The sequence below is a fragment of the Bufo gargarizans genome, chromosome 2, assembly GCF_014858855.1.
Source record: "Bufo gargarizans isolate SCDJY-AF-19 chromosome 2, ASM1485885v1, whole genome shotgun sequence".
Taxonomy (NCBI): domain Eukaryota; kingdom Metazoa; phylum Chordata; class Amphibia; order Anura; family Bufonidae; genus Bufo; species Bufo gargarizans.
In genome coordinates, this window is record NC_058081.1 from 533,028,598 (window position 1) to 533,051,820 (window position 23,223).

Genomic DNA, 23,223 nt, shown 5'->3' on the forward strand with positions numbered 1-23,223 from the left:
TAACTCATATCTAAGAATATTGCATCAGAAGAATTTTGTCGCCTAATATCTGGGAATATCAGGTGAATAGTAGTAGTATAATAGTGAGTAGAACAAAAATATAGGAGAGGGTAGATCTTGTCCAGGGTAAACTCGGCTAGTTGCGACCACAAATCAAGTTTGGCTGCCCAGTAGTCCAGGGGATCTTGGATCTGGGGTGGAAGGGTGCGGTCAGTCCAAGTAAGCCACCACCTGCTGGTTCAGGTACTGCCCTATGCTGCTGGTGCTGGATGATTTCTTCAGTAGACGACTGAAGAAAAGTACTCATTAGATACTCTAGACTTAAATTGCTGCTGATGGAGTTGGTGCTTCTGACACCCCACCCCCCTCCAACAGTCATGGCAGTACAGCCTGAGTGCAGAGGACCCCCTGGTCAGACCTTTGTGAGGAAGAGGAGATGGCGCACATAGGCAGTGGTCAACTGACTACATGGGATGTCTAGATAGTAGCTGAGTTTATCCTACCTCTCAGCAGGTGGAAAAAAGGCCCCCATTTTGGAGTGGTAGCAAGAATGGAGAGCCAGTACACATCCCTCTGCCGAATTGTGATAATACGGCTATCACTACACAAGCAACTCAACATGCATCTTGTCATTTGCACAAGGGACTCAGTTGAACTCCCTGCCTCCATCTCCACTACCTATACATACTACCACGGTGTGTCTGGGTCATTTGCCAGGCCTTCCTCATCGAACCTCCAGCTCCTCTCCTGTCAACTGTGCAGATAAGCCATCTATTTCTATTAACATAGCTTGTGCGTGAATGTCCTCCTCCTCTTCCACCAGTTCAGCCCCAACAGGGCTCAGGTGGCCATGAGATGTAGGCGTTGCATCTCCTGTTTCCTCGCCAGCCAGATTTATCAGCATCTGCTCCTGGACATGAAGGAGTGGAATGACGTCATTCACCCCGTAGTTCGGGCGACTAACAAATAAAGTGGCCTCCTCAAGGGGCCTAAACAAACGGCAGGTGTCACACATGACCTGCCACTGGCTACATTCGAAGTCACACAGGGGAAACTCCTGTCCGCCGGCATCATCAGGAAATCGTACACGGCCTTACTCTGCTCATATATACGCATTCCAACATGTGGATTTCCAACAGGTGAAAACGAGGTGGGGAACACTATTCTGCTCAAATAGGGTATGTTTTGTAGGGTAAGAGTGGCAGAAGTGCATACACAGTTTCCTGGCCATTCTAAAGATGTCTTGCAGTTGGGTGGAAGACTTCAGGAACCACTTTACAACCAGATTAAAGATGTGTGCCATGCAGGGCACAATGTTCTAACCGTTATCGATGACCATGGTTCCGAACTTCAGTTGGTGAGGAGATAACCAGGATTTTATTTCCTATTGAAGGATGCAGAGCAGTTACTCCCCGGTGTGACTCCAGTTGCCCAGGCAAACCAGGCGCAGAACATCGTGACACTGCCATGCTCTGCATAGGTGGAATGCTGGAGGAGCACTCCGAATTGTGCCTGTAGTGGAGACTGAGGACAAGGTTGAGGAAGTGGAGGCAGAGAAGGATATTGGCACCGGACTCACAGCTTGAGAATGCGGAGGCGGCAGTGCTGTCTCGTGGCCAAGTTGCTAGTGTGACTTGGCAGGAACCACATTTACCCAGTGTGTCGTAAAGAACAGATTTTGTCCTTGACCATAGTCACAGCTCCACACATCGATTCTACTGTGAACTGTAGCAGACACAGAAATGCTCAAGGACTGGCTTACCTGTTGCTCAACATACATATGCAGGGCTTGCACAGTCTTTTTGGAGACTCTCCACCTTGGCTCGGTGCAAGCCATCAGTTCGCTGAAGGGTGCAGAATCAACAACATGGAAAGGGAAGGACTGTAGTACCAGCAACTTGGCCAGGAGCATGTTCAGCTTCTGCGAATTGGATGAGTGCACGCAAACTGCTGTCTTTTTGCAATTGCCTCAGTGATCTTAGGAGGAGTAGGAGGAGGAGCATCAGGACAAGTAGATGATGTGAAGGAAACATAGCTCCCTTCTGCTGAGGTGGTGGAGCCTTGACTGATGGAGAAGGGGTGCAGACCACTGGGAGATGGAGCTGTTGCTGCGTCAGGCAGTAAAACAACATTAGCGCCACGGTTTTCCCAGGCCACTTTATGGTGATGCTGCATGTGTTGGTGCAGGGAAGGGCTGCATGTGTTGATGGAGAGCCATTGGCACCCTGGCCACGCTTCAGCTTCTGCCCACAGATTCTGCACACTGCCATGCTGACATCCTTTGGTGACTTGATGAAAAATTCCCACACCGGTGAGTAGGGCATTTTTCTCTCACCACTGTGTGCTGACTGCCTGTTGCCGCTGCCTCTATGAACCCATGCACCACTACTTGTTTTCAGACAGATAGACTCCTGAGACCTCACACTGCTGCCACGCTGCTGACTCATGGCCACGCCACCACCCTGCTGGCTCAGCCACTATCTTATGTGTAAGCTGTCACCCTCATCTCCTGATGATGATGATGAAGCCCCCTCTTCACCCTGGTCCCACGTGCGATTGGCTACATCATCATCCACTACTGTCTGCATGTCACTGATGTAACCCTCACCTAGTCTAAGGGCCGCATGCCTGACTGCTTGCAACACCTGCTCCCATGCGACTCTCATTGTCGCTAATTGCCAGGCTACAGGAGAAAGCAGCGGATCTCTCCTCCCTGCTGACTGTCCTCAATAAGCTCGTCCTTGCTGAAAAGTGGTCCAGAGCCTACAGCATGCAATACTTCCTGAGAAGGAACAGAAAATGAAAGAGGCCGGTTGAGGACAGATTAGTGACAGACTCTCATCGTCGCTAATTGCCCGGCTACAGGAGAAAGCAGCGGATCTCTCCTCCCCGCTGACTGTCCTCAATAAGCTCGTCCTTGCTGAAAAGTGGTCCAGAGCCTACAGCATACAATACTTCCTGAGAAGAAGGAACAGAAAATGAAAGAGGCCGGTTTACCAGGACAGATGGGGGCAGGGAGCTTGTTCCTGGGCCATGCCAACTAAGCTTGGTGTCAGAGGAACAAACCAACTCCTGGCTGGGGGTGTCTGATGTCAGTTGAGATGATGTTGAAGACTTAGTCAACCATTTAAGGACAGCTGGGTTGTTGGTCAAAACACGACCGCTGGATGACACTGCCAGCTATGGCCTGTTGCTGTGAGTACTGCTACCACCCCCTTCTTCTTCTGGTACTTCTGGCAGTGTTATGAACTACTCAAACAGTATGGATACTTGCTTTTTCTATATACACTGCTCAGCCACCGCTTAGTAGAAAAATTCTGCTTCCTGTATGTACCAGGCGCACACAGCTTTTCCACTATCTTGAAGATGGGAGGGGGGAAGGAGCGCATTCCAAGGTCCTAGGTACAGTGAGGGGGTTGCGGAGCTGTCCTGTGAAGCTGATATCTTAAGTCAGCCTGATGGAAAAGAAGTTTAAGTACTGGGACCAATTTTGTTTAAGTACTGGGACCAATTTTGTTTAATATCTTCATAAGTGACATTGCAAAAGGCCTCGATGGTAAGGTTTGTCTTTTTGCTGATGACACAAAGATATGTAACAGGGTTGATGTTCCTGGAGGGAAACGCCAAATGGAAAAGGACTTAGGAAAACTAGAAGAATGGTCAGAACTCTGGCAACTGAAATTTAATGTGGATAAGTGCAAGATAATGCACCTGGGGCGTAAAAACCCAAGGGCAGAATATAGAATATTCGACACAGTCCTGACCTCAGTATCTGAGGAAAGGGATTTAGGAGTAATTATTTCAGAAGACTTAAAGGTGGGAAGACAATGTAATAAAGCAGTACGAAATGCAAGCAGAATGCTTGGATGTATAGGGAGAGGTATAAGCAGTAGAAAGAGTGAAGTGCTTATGCCGCTGTACAGATCACTAGTGAGACCTCACTTGGAGTATTGTGCGCAGTACTGGAGGCCATATCTCCAGAAGGATATAGATACTCTAGAGAGAGTTCAGAGAAGAGCTACTAAACTAGTACATGGATTGCAGGATAAAACTTACCAGGAAAGGTTAAAAGACCTTAATATGTATAGCTTGGAAGAAAGAAGAGACCGAGGGGATATGATAGAAACTTTTAAATACATAAAGGGAATCAACTCGGTAAAGGAGGAGAGCATATTTAAAAGAAGAAAAACTACCACAAGAGGACACAGTTTTAAATTAGAGGGGCAAAGGTTTAAAAGTAATATAAGGAAGTATTACTTTACTGAGAGGGTAGTGGATGCATGGAATAGCCTTCCTGCAGAAGTGGTAGCTGCAAATACAGTGAAGGAGTTTAAGCATGCATGGGATAGACATAAGGCCATCCTTCATATAAGATAGGGCCGGGGCTATTCATAGGATTCAGATATATTGGGCAGACTAGATGGGCCAAATGGTTCTTATCTGCCGACACATTCTATGTTTCTATGTTTCTAAGTGTAAGATTAACCCATTATTTTCTAGTAACCAATAAAAATGCACCACATTTAGTCACCTCCCACCGGGGGGAGGTATATTCTGTGTGAACACTTGCAATAAAGTAGAGATTTTACTTTGACGAGTATCAGAGTTTGATTTCTCCGTGCACATTAAGATAATTTTGTACTAATCTGGAGCACTACATCAATGGTATCTTGAACAGATCCAAAACACCAGCTCCAGAAATATTTTTCCCATTGCCCATTCCCTTAGAAGGCCCTGGCATGTGTCTGTCAGACATACTGTACTGTAACAGTAACTGTAAGTATTAAATAGTAGCAGTGTCAGTCCGCAATTTTACCCCAGAATCAAGGATGAATGGATTTACTTATGCATAAAAGAACGTGAACTCCCTCAAAAATAGTAGTATCAGGCCGCAATTTCACCCCAGTTACATAATTAAGTATGAATGGAATTATTTATGTAACAATGTGAACCCCCAAAAATCTGTAGTATCAGGCCACAATTTCACCGCAATTACACAATCAAGGATTAACTAATTTACAATTGTGTGAAAGAACGTGAATACCCCAAAATCAATAGTATCAGGCCCCAATTTAACCCTAATTACACAATTAAAAATTAACGGATTTACTTATGTATAAAAGAATGTGAACACCCCAAAATCTGTAGTATCAGGTGGCAATTTCACCCCAATTACACAATTAATAATTAACAGATTTACATACGGATGGAGTAGAGTTAACACTCCTGTTTTCTGAGATTTCTGAGTTGTGTTATCTAATCTAAGCGAACACCTTCAATTGCTTTTCAATGGCTTTTGTCTCAAGATAACGCGATGAGTTAAGAAATTTGAGTTAAGAGCTGGAGTGCTAACCCTGCTCGATCGTATGTATAAAAGAATGTGAACACCCCAAAGTCTGTAGTATAAGCAGGGCTTTTTTTCTGGCGGAACGCACAGGAACGACGTTCCGCCACCTTTTGACATCGCAGCCTGCCATGCTCCAGCATCGCAGGCTGCGATGTATCAGCGGGGAGGGACTGGGAGGAGGAGCTGGGGGCCGGTGCGTTCACTGTGCTCCGGCCCCGTCGCTCCAGTACAGTTATAAAATGTGTAATTCAATTAATAATGATTCATGCTGCCCCCTCTGTAATATAACATTCAATATATCCTACTCACAGGGCTACTGTTTCATCGTAATGCAGGCCGGCCGGGCAGACGAGCGGCAGCGTCACTGACTGACGTCACGTGCCTGCCCGGCCTACTTTATGAATGAAGCAGGCGGCGCAGGCACGTGACGTCAGTCAGTCACGCTGCCGCTCGCTTGCCTGGCCGGCCTGCATTACGATGAAACAGTAGCCCTGTGAGTAGGATATATTGAATGTTATACTACAGAGGGGGCAGCATGAATCATTATTAATTGAATTACACATTTTATAACTGTACTGGAGCGGCAATGGGGGGTCTGTGGATGACACTGTTAAGGGGTGGGGGGGTCTGTGGATGGCACTGTTATGGGGGGGGGGGTCTGTGGATGGCACTGGGGGAGGGGGGGTGAGTTCCACCACTTTTTCTCTGAGAAAAAAAGCCCTGAGTATAAGGCCACAATTTCACCCCAGAATCAAGGATTAACGGATTTACTTACGTATAGAAGAACATGAACCCCCCCCCCAAAATCTGAAGTATCAGGCTGCAATTTCACCCCAATTACACAATCAAGGATTCACCAATTTACTTATGTATAACTGAACGTGAACACCCCAAAATCTCTAGTATCAGACCACAATTTCAAACCAGAATCAAGGATGAATGGATTTACTTATGTATAAAAGAACGTGAACCCACCAAAATCTGTAGTATCAGTCCTCAATTTCACCCCAATTACACAATCAAGGATTAACAGATTTACTTATGTATAAAAGAATGTGAACACCCCAAAATCATTAGTATCAGACCGCAATTTCACTCCAATAACAGAATCAAGTATTAATAGAATTACTTATGTATAAAAGAATGTGAACAACCTAAAATCAGTAGTATTAGAATGCTTTTTGACCTCAATTAGTGCAGCAAGGTATAATATAATAGCTTAACTATTAGCGAAGCTTTAGGCTGGTTTCACATGGGCGTTGCGGAAAAAGATGCGGGTGTGTTGCGGGAACATGCGCGATTTTTCAGCGCAAGTGCAAAACATTGTAATGCGTTTTGCACGCGCATGAGAAAATTCGGCATGTTTGGTACCCAGGTTTGGGTTAGGTGTTGTGTAGATTTTATTATTTTCCCTTATAACATGGTTATAAGGGAAAATAATAGCATTCCCTGCTGCTCTGAGGTGTTCATTCCTCAGCAGTCATCCATTAATTCCAGAATTTTCCTCCTGGAGAGGAGGTGTGGAGCAAGCCCTGACTAGTCTTATGAGACCTCCCACTCCTATACAATCTTATGGGATTTGTAGTACATGCACATAATACATGAAATACAGTAATAGTAACACTTCCATTGCTTTGCAGTGTGTTACAGAACACTGCACAGATGGGAGCCCTTCTTCTGCCATCTGTTTTTCCCCTTTTTTCACATCTAATATCTATGAGAATATGTTATCAGGAACATCCAGCTCCTCCTCTCTCTGCATCTTGCTGACTTTTCCAGGACATGGAGACAATGAAGGAAAAGCCAGGAAAATATAAGGATGGTCATCATTAAGACCTGGAGGAAATTCTGATTTGTTTAGAATCGAAGTCTTCCTAAACTTCAGACCATATCTGATTGGTGGGGTCTGACATCCAGAACCCTGCTGATCACATGTTTGAGAAGGCAGTGGAGCTCACCATTCCCTAGGCCAGTGACGACATGTTCATCGGTCACATGGCCTAAGCGCAGCTCAACACCATAGAAGTGAATTCAGCTGAGCTGCAATACAAAGCACAGCCACTATACAATGAATGGTGCTGTTTTTGGTGAGCTGTGAGAAGGCCATGGTGCTTAAAGGAGCGCAGGTACCTTCTCAAACAGCTGATCGACAAGGGTCACGGGTGTCATACCCCCACCGATCAGATACTGATGATAGGTCATCAGTATTTAAATTTCAGAAACCCTTTCAATCCTCCAAATGGTGCCATTAAGAAATACAACTCATCCCATCAAAAAACAAGTCCCAATATGGTAACCTTGACAGAAAAATAAAAACATTATAGTTCTTGGAATGTGACAATAGAAAAAAAATTATTAGGTACTAAAGACCTAAAATAGGCAAGTCCTGAAGGAGTTAACAGGGTTCTATCACCTGAGACATTGATGGCATAACACTAGGATATCTCACCAATGTCAGAAAAGAGCGGTGGCTGCGTTTGCACAGTGCGCACTCCATTCATTTCAATAGGATTTCCAAAAATAGCTGTGCCAGCACTTGGCTATTTTTGGCAGTCCCATAGAAATGAATGGAGGGCTGCCACACATGCATGGTTTGCTCGTGGTCACTTTGGGGCTCCGTTCTAGAGATAAGTGCAGGTCACAGAGATTGGACCCTCACCTGACATTGGTGGCATATCCTAGTGATATGCCACCAATGTTCCAGATGATAAAACCCCTTTAAATGGCCTCAGTCTTGAAAACTTTCTCTGTCTTGTACTGCTGAGACATCCTATTGATTTGAGTGGGCATTAGGTAATGCTGCATTTTTGGAAAATAGAATTCTTGAAATTGGAGAATTATGGATGCTCAAAAATGCTATCTTACTAGATTTATATATATTGACAACAAATCTTTTTTTTATTGATCTTAAAATTTTTTTTTATAAAAACTTTAAATAAAAAAAGCTTTTTATAAAAACGTTTATAAAAATGTATTTGCAGGTAATTCCCACGCTGTGCCACCATAATATTAGCCAACATAAAGAGAAAAGTTGTATTTCTAGCCTAAAATCAAGAAGTCAAAATAAAAAGAAATCTTAATGTTAGTTGGTTTTTATAATATCCACTTTTAGCTTTGCTGTCGTTGCTTAATAAGCTAATGAAAATCACAAATATTTCTTAAAAGAGAAAACACTTTTAACAAATACCTAATAGTAATAGTACAGCTGTGAGAACACAAACTGTTATTCTGTCAAGTGGGAGGAATAGAGGAAATATGATGACAGAAGGAAATGACTACTGCAGAATGTCATAACATCTCCTCCTCTGATCCAGCAAGGGAAAAACCCGGGATCATTACATCATTCATGCACTTAATTATCACTGCCATTCATACAAAAATGAATGTCGACTAAAAACATCCAGCTTTATTAAATATCTTTTAAGAAAAAAGTTGTGACGTATCCATTTAGCCTTCTCATGCTTTTCAAACAGTTCTGTTCTTAGTCATAGTTGTTATGACTGCGATGACTAAGAACATAAGTGTTCGAAACGCATAGGACACATATTGCAACCTCTTTTAATGGATAATTAATAAAGCTGGATGTTTTTATTCTATAAAATGTGCAGGATTTTAATTACATTCATTTTTGTACCACTTGACTTTCTTGATGTGGTTGGAAAGGTATCCCAGCACTCGTTTGGATGACAATTGCACTAAGCATATGGCACATGTATGAAAGGAACATAATTTAGCTTTTTATTAACGTTGAGCGAATCGAAGCATCCAAAGTGGAATTCGATTTGAAGTTTAGGAAAAATTTTATTCACCGTGAACCCAAATTTCCTCGCGGTTCGTGGTAACAAATCAGATTTTTTGTAAAAAGCCCGGGAATGTGTTATGAACCATAATGCCGTGTAGCAAAGCCTCATCCCATGCAGTCTCAGTCATTTCACTTTGAGCTGAGAAGTGCCAAGCACTTATGCGCTAGGGAATGTGTTGCAGAAAACTGTTAAAAAAAGAATATTGGAGAGAGAATGCAGGGAGATTGTAGGGAGAGTTTTTTGGGAGAGCATAGGGAGAGCATAGGAAGACTGCAGGGACAGTGCAGGATTAGTGTAATCACCTGCCGCATTCATACTTAGGCCTCATGCACACGACCATTGTTCGGGTCCGCATCCGAGCCGCAGTTTTTGTGGCTCAGGTGCGGACCCATTCACTTCAATGGGGCCGCAAAACATGCGGACAGCCCTCCGTGTGCTGGTTACTAATAGACGGGTGGCACTGCGTGAAGGTATGGGTGCGCGGTTAGCGGACGTTACCCCGGATGCTTGAATGAAGAAAGGAACCGGCGCTCCTTTGTACTGCGATTATATCAGGTTTATTCGCCACTCATAGAAGAGGTGACGCGCGTTTCGGAACATGCAAGTGCCTTTATCAAAACAATGTGAGCAGGCGAATAAACCTGATATAATTACAGTACAAAGGAGTGTCGGTTCCTTCCTTCATTCAAGCACTCTGCATGCTGTCCGCATCCGTTGCTCCGTTCCGTGGCCCCGCAAAAAAAATAGAACATGTCCTATTCTTGTCCGTTTTGCAGACAAGAATAGGCATTTCTACAATGGGCCGCCTGTTCCGTTCCGCAAATTGCGGAAGGCACACGGGCGGCTTCCGTTTTTTGCAGATCCACGGTTTGCGGACCGCAAAAAAATGAACGGCCCTGTGCATGAGGCCTTAATCTGTTCTCTTATACACACACTTACTGTCCATCAGACTTAGTCTCTACAGGTGGTCTAATATATCATCACGTTTATCTTGTTCACCTGCTGCAGCATTCATACTTAATCTGTTAATATATATAAATATATATTAACAGTGTGTCAGACTCATTCTTAACAGGCGGTCTAATATCACCTCCTTTTATCTTGTTCACACAGCACTATAAAATTCTCATCCTGCGCAGTCTTCACAATTTCACTGTGAGCTGAGCATAGCTCTCATGAGCTAGGGACAGTGTTGCTGAAAACTGGTTAAAAAAAAATATTCGAGAGGGCGAGTGCAGGGACAGTGCAGAGAGACTGTTTTGAGACTGTAAGGAGACAGTAGGGAGGCTGCAGGTTGAGTGTATCGCCATGTGCAGCAAATTCTACTGGGCCCACATTCACAGTTAATCTGTTATGTTAGCAAAATAGTTACGTTGCGTCTGTATTCCAGGACAGTATAATATTTTGCCCTGTTCAACTGTGCAATGGAGCCAAATTTATCTTAGAGAAGGCATTCTGTTAGCTGTTGAATTACATAGTGTCAGTATTAGGCCACAGTTAAATATTTCACCTTGTTCACTTGTGCAGTGGAGCGTAATTTATCATAGTAAATGGCTTCTGTTAGCTGTAGCATTACATAGCATCACAGTTAAAGATCCACCTACGAGGTTCTTAACTTCATGAATGTTTAATACATGCTGACGCTTTAATTACTAAAGCTGTAGGTGTAATATGTCGCTGGGTGCATCATGTTCTACTCCACCGACATTCAGAGTTAGGCTACATTCACACGTCAGTATTTTTCTATATCCCGAATTTCGGTCCGTTTTTTGCGGATCCGTTGTTCCTGAAAATGTTTCCATATGTCATCCGTATGTCATCCGTTTTTTGCGGATCCCCATAAAAAACGGAAACATGTATAAATTTCACAAAGCAAAAAAAGTTGTTTGGATTTCTTTGAAAAAAAATTGAAAAAAAAAAGTGATTTCTGTGGGCAGGATTTAATTTCCAGGAACGGATTCCGCATAAAACGGATAACATATGTAATGACATACGAATGTCATCTGTTTTTTGTGGAACCATTGACTTTGTATTGTACCAGGATCCGATTTTTGCGGAAAAGAATAGGACAAGTTTTATATTTAATCGGACATGCGGAACGGAACAACGGAAACGGACAGCACACATTGTGTTGTCCGATTTTTTTCCAGGACCCATTGAAAATTAATGGGTCCAGAACTGGTCCTGATCTGTTCCGCAAAAAACGGAACAGATCAGGAAAGAAACAACGGACGTGTGAATGGACCCTTAGTTCATTATTTTAATTAGTATTGAGCGAAGCGAGCTTCGGATGCTTCTTCCAAAGTCGCTTTGTTCAAAACTTTGGAATAATACGGTACAGAGATCCATGTCCGTACAGTATTAGAATGTATGGGTTTTGATGCGCCGAAGTAAGTTATTTGCGAAGTTGCAAGTGACTTTGTTTAATAACTTAGGTAGTTGATTTTTATAGTGGAAAACCACTTTACAAACTTGAAACCGAACTCGGTAGACACACAGCAATCCATTCAGTGTAGCACGCGTGCAGCCCAGGACATCTAAGGACATCACAGACCTGTTATTGCTGAACGCCACGTGTCCTTCGAAGATATTGGACATGGATCACCTGAAAACTAGCTGCCATATAAGATGATGACCAAACAGAGGCTGTTGCTGACCGCCTGGGCTCAAATAACTACTTAGTATGGAGGAGTCTCGTCGGTTATCGGAATGAACCACACAAATTGCTCCATCAACTCGACCCAAATTCATCATAGCTGATAAGTTCTTTCAGCGAAAAAATTAGTTATTTGGTCGGAACTACAACGGCATTACCAGACAAATCACTCCACCAACTGGACCCACATTCATCGCTGCTAGCTAACACGTTCAGTTAGCAAAAATGTTATTCTGCATCACTCAACAAATTTTAAACAAATTCTACGTCACTGTGAAGTGCAAAATTTGAACCCATGTAGATCCCTACATAAGGTCTGGGATTCCCCCCATACTATGAACCAAATAGTATTTTGCTTTCAACATGTATTTGGGTTAACAACAGATGGGCCGAACATAGTGGATGGACCAAATATGGCCGCTGTATTATTGCCATAAGGAACAGGAGTCCGAAAACTAGCTGCCATATAAGATGGTGACAAATAGGGGCTGTCCCTGTGTATAGGGACATTACTGACGGGTGTCTGCTCCGGTGACAGCGGTCGTGTGCGTGAGCCCTAATTGTGGACTGTCATCCGGGAGGTGCTCTACCTGGAGGTGCTCTACATGTAAGCTTGCATGCATAGTTATTTGAAGACTGCAGCAATCTTTCTATATCAGGCTCTGCTATATTATTCAGATTAGAAGAAAAAGAAAAGGTCTGTTAAATTTAATGTATTTCAAAAGAGTAAACAAAGCTGATGCAAAAGGAAGAATGTAGACATCAACCTTAGAGCAAACAGAACTAGAGTGAACCCCCGTGTATATTCAACTACAGTAGCTGGCAAACAGCCGCTTTACCTCAAAGGAAACATATATAGCATGCTCTGTTTGCTTTACCCTTTAGAGCAAGGGTCAGCATCCTTCAGCACGCCAGCTGCTGTAAAAATACAACTCCCAGCATTCACATTTGCTCCACTTCTCTGGTAACTCCCATAGACGTGAACAAAGTATTCTGGGAGCTGTAGTTTCAGAACAGCTGGGGTGCCGGAGGTTGCTGATCCTTGCATTAGAGTGCTTAATACTGCTTATTTCTATTAAAATTCATATCATGAGCTGTCAATGCATGAAGAACTTTCTACAGCACCAGGACAGCTGAGCCCCAAGTGGCCACATCACAACAGCTTTTGAAAAGCACTTTTTAGGCTTTTTATTACTATTTCCCTTATCATTATCCCATCTTCATAAAGTGGTTATGCCAGAGGTGGACTGGCCATAGAACCTAGGCCGGCCACAAGGCATTGGAGGCGATTTTTCCCTACCCCACTATTCACCTTCATAAGCCCATACCTCCCAACTTTTTGGACGTTTAAAGAGCGATACTTAGGGTTCATTGTGTAAAAAGATCCATTTTCCCTGTATATCTATGCACTTCAATAGTTTTCTCTAGCGAAATAGTGCAAAAATTATCTGAATATAGAAATTTCTAAAATCCCAACAGCATTACATAATTAAATAATATAAAAGAGGGTCTCTAATATACAGAGAGGTACCAGAGAAACACTTTCTGGGTCAATACTCTGAATGTAATAATGCAAATCTATACCTCAGATCAAAAAGAGGGACATTTAAGGAGCAAAGAGGGAGAGAGGTACTTAGGTCAAAAAGAAGGACTGTCCCTCCAAAAGAGGGACACATGGGAGGTCTGTAAGCCTGAGGCCTACGAGGCACTAAACCAGTGCAGATGGTTGCAAAGCAATGATGTCATTGCAATTGTATGTATTGAGATGTAGCATAATGATGTCATCATGACTTACTGTCTGCACTGAAGGAAAGGCTGGCTCTATGCTGTGGCCCGTGTCTTAGAGACAAGTGGGGGAGGAGGATGTAGGTGCCACTGGCCACTGGAAAGATGCAGCTTCTGAAGAGTTATTTTGTTCTGCTAGGGAAATATTTTGCACTTCACTGTAGTATTACTGGCCCACCTACTTGTGTTGGCCCTGCCATCTGTCAATTTGGACCCGCTTATAAGATGGCACCACTCTTAATTTTTTTCCCATGGCCACTTTAAATTCACATTCCTTCCCTCTGAGGTGACCATAAGAACCTAACACTTATCCAAACGCATAAGAATAAATGAAACGGTAGACCACAAGCATAACTGTAGCTCTTTTCACTTTGGAAACTCAACCTGAGCAGCTGTCGTCCCAAAAGTCGGACTACTATTGATCGGACACTTATCAGCTATCCTACAGATAGGTGTTAAATGGTTGTCTCACTTCAGCAAATGGCATTTATCATGTAGACAAAGTTAAAACAAGTCACTAATATATCTTGTTTGTCCATATTGACTCCTTTGCTGGCTTGATTCATTTTTCCATCATATTATACCCTTCCCGTGGCTAATAGTTGTACTATGGATAAATTCTCCCACTACAATAAAGTAGTGGAGGGAAAAAAACTTTTTTTAATCCATGTTGTGGCAGTGCAAACACATACTTTTGAAGCACTTCTGTTACCTGAAGAATGACTTTATAGATAACCTGTTCTTTTAGCCACTGATTCCACTATGGTTTACACCGTCTGCTGTTTCCACATAGATTGATAGATAACCTATTTTGTTAGCAACTGATACAAGTAGTGGGCTCATGGCAGAGAAGGGAGAATGTAAGCAGTAAGTTTATGTTGACGTCACTGTATATTTTTCCCTTCTTCTGATCCATCAGAAGAACAACAACAAAAAAAAGCAGATCCTGTTTTTTGAGCATCCGCCTTCACACAGTTGGTATTTGGTCAGTAATTGATCAGTATTTGTAAGGCAAAAACAGGAGTGGGTCCAAAGCAGAGATGACATCTGATGGAAATATTTGCATGTCTTCTGTGTTTTGGACCTACTCTTGCTTTTGGCTTCCAAATCATGATGAAATCCTGATGCAAAATACTGACCGTGTGATCAAGGCCTTATGGATGCTCAAAAGACAGAACTCAGAGTGTTTTCCACTTTTTGGTTCTTCTGACAGATCAGAAGAAGGGTAAAATAAATGGTGATGTCAAAAAAGGCAAAACAGGGACACTAGTGGCCCTGTTACAGAGTGGGGAGGGTGGCAACAGAGGAGTAAACATAGTGGCCCAGTCACAAAGTTGTGAGGGTGGCAACCGCATGAGGAGTCAAAATAGTGGTCCAGTCACAGAGTGGGGAAGGGGCTGCAGTAACAGCACAAGAAGTTGGCAGTAATAGAAGATGGCAGATGAGGCAACAGGTGTCTGGCATCGGGATGGTGGCAGCATCAGAATAGTGGCTGAAGCACATGGCCAGAAGTAACGGGCAGTGACTGACTACATAGGATGTCTCAATAGTAGTTGAGGTTATCATCCCTCTCAACAGGTAGCAGGGGTCTAACATCGTGGAGAGCCAGCAATCATCCTTCTGCCAAATGGTGATAATGTGGCTGTCAATACGCAAGCAACTCAGCATGCATCTGCCCATTTGAGCAAGGGAATCAGATGACCCTGACACACTGCTATAGTGTGTCAGGGTCATCTTTCTGGTCTTCCTCATCATCCTCCAGCTAATCATGCTCCTCCTCTTCCTCTCCTGTCGCTTGGGCACATAAACCACCATTTCTGTATATAATTCCTGGTCGTTAATGTCCTCCTCCTCCTCATCCTCCTTGGCCAGTTCAACCCCCACAGGGCTCGGGTGCCCGTGAGATGTAGGCGCCTGTAGGCGTATCTGCTCCAGGACATGAAGGAGTGGAAAATGTCCATTCATCCCGTAGTCTTGGCTTGACAAATAAAGTGGCCTCCTCAAATGGCCTGAGTGAACAGCTGGTGTCACCCATGAGCTGCCACTGGCTAACGTCGAAGTTACAAAGGGGCGTACTCCTGTCCACCTGCATCATCAATAAATCGTTCACGGCCTTCCTCTGCTCATATAGTTGGTCCAACATGTGGAGTGTGGAGTTTCAACATGTAAAAACGTCACATATGAGGCAATATTGGGGAACACCTAGTGTCGGACTGGGGTGTCTAGGGCCCACCAGAAAAATTAATTTTGGGGGCCACCATACGGATACTTTCAAATATTACCTGCTCACACAGCAGCAAGATGCTACCAGATGATTGAATATGCGGGTCCCTTCATCTCAGCTATCTGATCGTGTCTATAATTATAAACTGGGGAGTTTCTTTAATAATCTATCAAGTTTTTTTATATGCACATAGGATGGTTGAGGTGCTATACATCGAAAATATATGTATGTAGTGCAGTAAGTTTACTATGTTATGTGCAACTTGTGCAGGGGGTGGGAGACTAGGGGACCACCTTGCTCGGGGGCCCACCAGGGGATTCACCTGTACCCCTGTGGGCAAGTCCGAGCCTGGAAACACCATTCTGCCTTTGCTGCTCAAGAAGGGCGTGTTTTGCACGTTAATAGTGGCGGAAGTGCATGCACCGTTTTTTGGCCATTTTCAAGACGTCTTGCAGTTAAGTGGAAGACTTCAGGAACTAGGTTACAACCAGATTAAAGATGTGCGCCAGCAGGGTGCATGGGTCAGCCATCACTGACGCAGCACCGAATGAATGTTCTTCTCTTAATACGTGACCATGGCTCCGATCTTCAGTTGGGGTAGAGACAGGCAGGATTTGATTTCTTGATGAAGGACGCAGAACAGTTCCTCCCCCGCGTGACTCGGTTCACCCAGGCTGGCCAGGTGCAGAACAGCATGACACCGCCGTGCTCTGCATCTCACCACTCAGAACTGTGCCTACAGTGGAGGCTGAAGTCAAGATAGAGCATGAGGAGGCAGAGGAGAACCGTGGGAATGGAATCACAGCATGAGAATGCCGAGACGGCATTGCCATCACTGGGCCAAGTTGCTGGTGTGCCTGGGAGATACGTCAGGCTGTACCACTACATTACCGCCATGGTTTTCCCAGGCTACTTTATGGTGATGCTTCATGTGCTGACGCAGGGCTGTGGTGCCAACATTGGCACCCTAGTCATGCTTCACCTTCTGCCCACAGATCCTACATACGGCCATGCTGACAACCTCCAGTGACTGAAACCGTGAGTCCGTGCACCGCTAGTTGTTTCTGAATAGGTTGACTCCTGAGTAGCAGACGGTCTACAACGACCACGCTTGCACCCTGATGGCTCAGTGGAAAGTTGCCACCCTGCCACTGTCTCACGGGCAAGTTGCCACTCTCACATGATGATGATGATGATGATGATGAAGCCCCTCTTCACCCAGCTCCAAAGTGCGATCAGCTACATCATCATCTGCCACTCTCTGCTCTTCACTTATGTCACCCTCACCAGTCTCATGGCTGCATCCCTGACCACTCACAACACCTGCTTCTACAGGAGGAAGCTGCAAACCTCTCCTCCAAATCTGGGCTGGCCAGTAGCTGCTAAAAGTCCTCAATAAGCTTGTCCTCATTGATAAACAGATCAGAGCTGGTGGCATACATTACTTGCCTGGCAGAAGAAGCAGCAAAGGAAAGAGGCAGGTTCAGGACAGGTGAGGGCAGAGAGGCAGTTCCTGGGCCATTCCAACTAAGTGTGGTGTCAGAGAAACCCAAACTTCTGGCTGTGTGTGTCTGATGTCAGTTGAGATGATGTTGAAGACCAAACCAACCATTCAAGGACAGCAGGATTGGTCATCAAAACACGACTGCTGGATGACACAGGCAGCTCTTCCTGTTGCTGCGGCTGCTGCTACCACCACCCATTCTTCTGCTGCTACTTGTGCTGGCTACAGCAACATTTTTGCCACTGTCCGTTCCTTTGGAGGGCCCTGGCAACTCCAAACTATATCATCCTGCCACCCTGTGGCCACCTCATGTTGTTTCCATTTCTACAGTATATCACCTGTCCACTCTGTGGTCTCATCATGCTGCTGCCATATCCACACTATGTCACCTTGCCACTCTGTGGCCTCCTGATGCTGCCGCCACCTCCAAACTATGTCACCTTGCCACTCTGTGGCCTCCTCATGCTGCTGCCATCTCCACACTATGTCACCTTGCCACTCTTTGGTATCATGCTGCTGCCATATCTACACTATGTCACCTTGCCATCTGTGGCCTCCTGATGCTGCCGCCACCTCCAAACTATGTCACTTTGTCACTCTGTGGCCTCCTCATGCTGCTGCCATCTCCACACTATGTCACCTTGCCACTCTGTGGCCTCCTGATGCTGCCGCCACCTCCAAACTTTGTCACCTTGCCACTCTGTTGCCTCATTATGCTGCTGACATCTCCAAACTATGTCACCTTGCCACACTGTGGTATCCTGCTGCTGCCATATCCACATTATGTCACATTATGTCACCTTGCCACTCTGTGGTCTCTTCATGCTGCTGCCATCTCAACACTATATCACCTTGCCACTCTGTGGTAGCCTTCTGCTGCTGCTGCCATCTCCACACTATGTCACCTTACCACTTTTTGGTATCCTGCTGCTTCTGCCATATCCACACTATGTCACCTTGACACTCTGTGCCTTCCTGATGCTGCCGCCACCTCCAAACTATGTCACCTTGTCACTGTGTGGTCTCCAGATGTTGCTGCTGCTGCCATCTCCACACTATTGCCTATTTGGACAGCACCCTGCCACCCCACATTGAAGATCCGCTTGACTACTGGGTACCCAAACTGGATTTGTGGCTGCAACTAGCAGAGTTTGACCTGGAAAAGCTGTCCTGCCCGGCCAGTAGTGTGGCATCAGAGTGGGTGTTTAGTGCAGCAGGGGCCATAGTTACCCCAAGGAGAACTCGCCTGTATAATAACATTTGCAAAGACAGGTTCACTCTGTAGTCTTACTAAACCCTCATACTGATGTTAAAATTGAGAGATTAGCCAACATATCCTACTATGAAGGACATGTCTGAGCCCGAGTACTGCGCCAAGGTTTCTCAAGTAGCTCGGGACCTAACACTGACCTATCTGTGCCAGATGGGCAATACCAGGAGCCAGTGGGTGAATTACAGGAGCGTACTGTCCGACTCATAGCCAACTTACCAGTTACCTCCAGCATGTAGCCATGCTAGAAATAGGAGGAGGGAGGAGTATGCGAGTCCCACTCAAGACTGGCTTATATGGCCCAGACCTTGCAGGTGCACTTAAATGTAGCATGTGGATGGAAAACAGGCACATTTAAATTGGAGTTTATACACCTCTAAGAATCTCTATATATAAACCAACAGAAAAAATTGCATGGTGTTAAACAGGCAGGAAGTGCTCAAACCCATAGAGATTCTTGGAGGTGTATAAACTCCAATTTTAATGTGCCTGTTTTCCATCCACAGGCTACATTTAGGTGCACCTGAGAGGCCTGGGCCATATCAGCCAGTCTTGAGTGGGACTCGCAGACTCCTCCCTCCTCCCATTGCAAGCATGGCTACATGCTGGAGGTAACTGGTGAGTTGGCTATGAGTTGGACCTTACGCTCCTGTAATTCGCCCACTGGCTCCTGGTATTGCCCATAAGGCACAGGTAGGTCAGTGTTAGGTCCCGAGCTACTTGAGAAATCTTGGCGCGGTGCTCGGGGTCAGACAAGTCCTCCACAGTAGGATATGCTTGCTAATCTCTCAATTTTAACATAAGTTTGAGGGTTCAGTAAGACCGCAGAGTGCACCTGTCTTTGCAAATGTTATTATATTGTTATATTGGTTATCACATCCACATAATTGCTATCTAGGGAGGCCGTACTGGGCCACCAGTTAAGGGGAGGCCGACATGACAGGGTTTTGGCTACAGAAGGGTAGGTTGGTGAGTTGAGGGTTAAAAGGTTTAAAAAGTTAGGGCAGTGAAGGAAGGAGGTGGGAGGAGTTAGGAATAGGCATGAGGAAAGTTTATATAAGGAGAGGTCAGGAGTAGGTCAGTACCTGCAGTTTTTAGTGAACTGACACGCGCGACATGGAGCCTGTGGAGGAGCTGATCCAGCGCCTGCGAGCGGCTGCTGAGGAGCGTGGACCAGGATGGCTTCAAGAGCAGGTGTCCGGAGTATTGCAGGGGGCAGCGGTGAGTAACACCAGCTCACCGCCACCGGCTAGACGGCCGCGGCTGGTCCGGCCGCCGGCGCGCCTGAGCCCCGACATGGCCCCCTCCGGGGACACTCCGCGCCGGGGGGCTGAAGCAGTGCCCAATGCCAGACCCATAGCCTGGCGGGTTGGGTGTCCGGTTTTGGGGCGTCTGGGGTATCACCAGTCACAGCATGGGGGGCAGGAACTGCTAGCAGTGGGGTGTCTGGGGGTGCGTTGCCTGGTGGGGAGTCTGTGGGGAGCGGCGGATGGCCTGGGATGGTGTCTGTAGGTGCTGGTGCGGCGGCTGGGGGTACCGGTGAGGTTGGTGGAGTTGGCGCTGGTTCGAGCACGGAGGTCGGGAGGTCTGGCGAGGGGGTTTCAGTCTCGGTACAGGCAGGGGGAGAGGACGATAGGCTTAAGGTTGACGATTCCGCGCGTGGCGAGGTATATGTCTGTTTTGAGGGGCCTTTAGGGGCTCATTTGAAACAAGACGTGCGTGAACGTATCTGGAAGGGGGAGTATGTGGAAATTTTTTCCCTGCTTCCCGTAGAGCGTTTTCATTTGGAAAAGAGGAGGAAGGATGATGGTAAAAAAGAGGAAGAGGAGAAACGTAGGTTCCGTTTAATCCCACGTACTTTTTCGAACTGGCTTCAGGCGTTTGCGATCCTGGCCAGCGTGATTGGAGAGAAAAAGCCGGAGTGTTGTTCGGCTTTATTTTGTTACATGGACGCTATTGGGGAAGCGTTTTGGGTGTACAGCGGAACTGGATGGCTGCGCTACGATGAGCAGTTCAGACAGAGGATGGCGGTGCGGAGTAATATTAGGTGGGACCATAAGGATATTGGTCTGTGGATGCGGGTAATGGCACCTGTGCGCCCGGCCCAGTCCTTTCGGGGTGAGGCCGGAGGGCCAGGGCAGTCAGCATTTACAGTTGCTTCCGCAAAAGGATTATGTTTCCTTTTTAACGAAACGAACTGTAAATTTGGGGCAAAATGCAGTTTTAAACATGAATGCTCATCCTGCGGCGGAAACCACGGATTCAACCGTTGTTTTAGGGCTAATAGGCAGAGGGGTGGAGATGCCAGTGGAAAAGGGCCGGACACCAGTGCAGGTAGCAAAGATGGCCCCTTTTCTAAGTAGATACCCGGATCAAGGTGTGGCGGAATTTTTACGGGTGGGGTTTACGGATGGTTTTCATATTCCGTCGGCGCCATTACCGGCGGTTTATGTGTGAAAAATGTTACGGTCGGCTTTACAACACCCTGAAGTGGTTGCTCGGAAATTGGAAAGGGAGGTGGCTTTGGGTCGCATGGCCGGCCCTTTTGGGGAACCCCCCTTTTCTAATTTGAGAGTATCACCGTTGGGTCTAGTTCCCAAAAAAGAGCCGAACTCGTTTCGACTCATTAATCACCTATCATACCCAAAGGGGGCGTCGGTCAATGATGGTATTGATCCGGACTTATGTTCGGTGGTGTACACTTCATTTGACGCGGCTGTGGCCTGGGTTCGGCGGTTAGGGGCGGGGGCGTTATTGGCGAAGACGGACATCGAGGCGGCATTTCGCCTCTTGCCCGTTCACCCAGGTAGTTTACATTTGCTGCAGTGTTTTTGGGGGGGAGGTTATTTTGTGGATAGGTGCTTGCCCATGGGTTGTTCGGTGTCCTGTGCATATTTTGAGTCCTTCAGCTCTTTTTTGGAGTAGGTGGTAGTCGATGTGTCAGGTTGTTCATCCATTATACATTATTTGGATGACTTCCTTTGTCTGGGCCCGGCGGGCTCCAGGGTTTGTTCTCTGTTACTAAACACGTAAAGGGCAGTTTTCCATTCCTTTGGGGTGCCACTAGCAGAAGAAAAAACGGTGGGCCCCACCACGGAATTGAGTTTTCTGGGTATAGTGATCAACACTGACAGGTTAGAATGTCGTCTGCCAGAGGATAACTTAGTGGATTTGAGGTTGGCGGTGGACAAGGCTAGGCGGTCCCCTAAAATTAGGTTGAAAGACTTACAGTCGCTGTTGGGAAAACTCAATTTTGCATGCAGAATCATACCCATGGGAAGAATATTTTGTCGTCGGTTGGCGGGGGCTACGGCTGGTGTAACGGCCCCGCATCATTTCATTCGTTTAGGCAGGGAGCTAAAAGGGGATCTGGCGGTTTGGGCGGATTTTTAACGGCATTTTAATGGGAGGTCTTTGGTTCTGGGTGACGTGGTGGAAAACTTTGATTTTGACCTTTTTTCAGACGCAGCGGGGGGATCCGGTTTTGGAGTCTATTGTCATGGGCAGTGGTGCGCAGGTATGTGGCCAGATGATTGGGCGGACCGGGGTTGGGTTAAGAACCTGGTGCTTTTGGAACTATTCCCGATTGTGCTGGCGGTGGAATTGTGGGGGGAACTTTTTCGGGACAAAAAATTGGGGGTTGTGGACGTCATCAATGGCATGACGGCATCCTCGCCGCCTGTGATTCGTTTGTTGCAGCACTTAGTGTTACTTTGCCTGAGGTTGAATGCTTGGATTGTTGCAGTGCATGTGCCCGGGGTTACTAACTGTATTGCGGATGCCCTTTCTCGTTCGCAGTGGGACCGGTTTCGGCAGCTGGCGCCGGGTGCGGAGCGCGAGGGTTTGCGGTGTCCGGAATCCATGTGGGTGTTGTTGGAGGAGCCGTAGGTCAGTTACTGCAGGATTCTATGAGTGTCGGAACGTGGGTGGCGTACGGAAAAGCGTGGCAGGAGTGGCTGTCGTGGTGCTCGGATTTGGGTGTCGCAGCGAATGAGGGAGAGGTACCGCTGTTACTGTTTTTAGGGCATGTTAGGGGGGCAGGCAGGTCGGTCGCGCGTCTTAATAAATGGATGGCGGGTGTTGCATTTGGTTTCAAGCTACGACAATGGCCGGATGTGACCAAGGCTTTTTTGGTAAGACAGGTGTTAAAAGGTTGGAGGCGCGGGGCGCGGGCAGCGGATAGACGGCGGCCGGTTTCCTTTCAACTCCTGTTGCGGATTGGGGGGCGACTGGCTCTGGTTTGTCATTTACCTTGGGAAGTACGGCTATTTCGGGTTGCTTTTTCTCTTGCTTTTTTCGGGGCATTTCGGTTGGGGGAACTTGTTTGCAGAAGTGTGCGGGTCATTGGCGGGGGAATATTGCGGGATGATGTTGTCCTGTCCCATGACCGGGTGGTCATTTGTATTCGCAGGTCGAAAACGGATAGGGAGGGGAGGGGTAGATACGTTCGGTTGTTTGAAGTACCTGGTTGTTCCATGTGCCCTGTCCGGTGCTTGAGGGAGTATGATGTTGGGGGGAGGTCCTCGGTTGGCCCACTGCTGACTCATGAGGATGGATCATATTTGTCACGTTTTCAGTTTGTGGCAGTGTTCAAACGCTGCATACTCCAGTTGGGTTTGGCAGCGGATGACTTT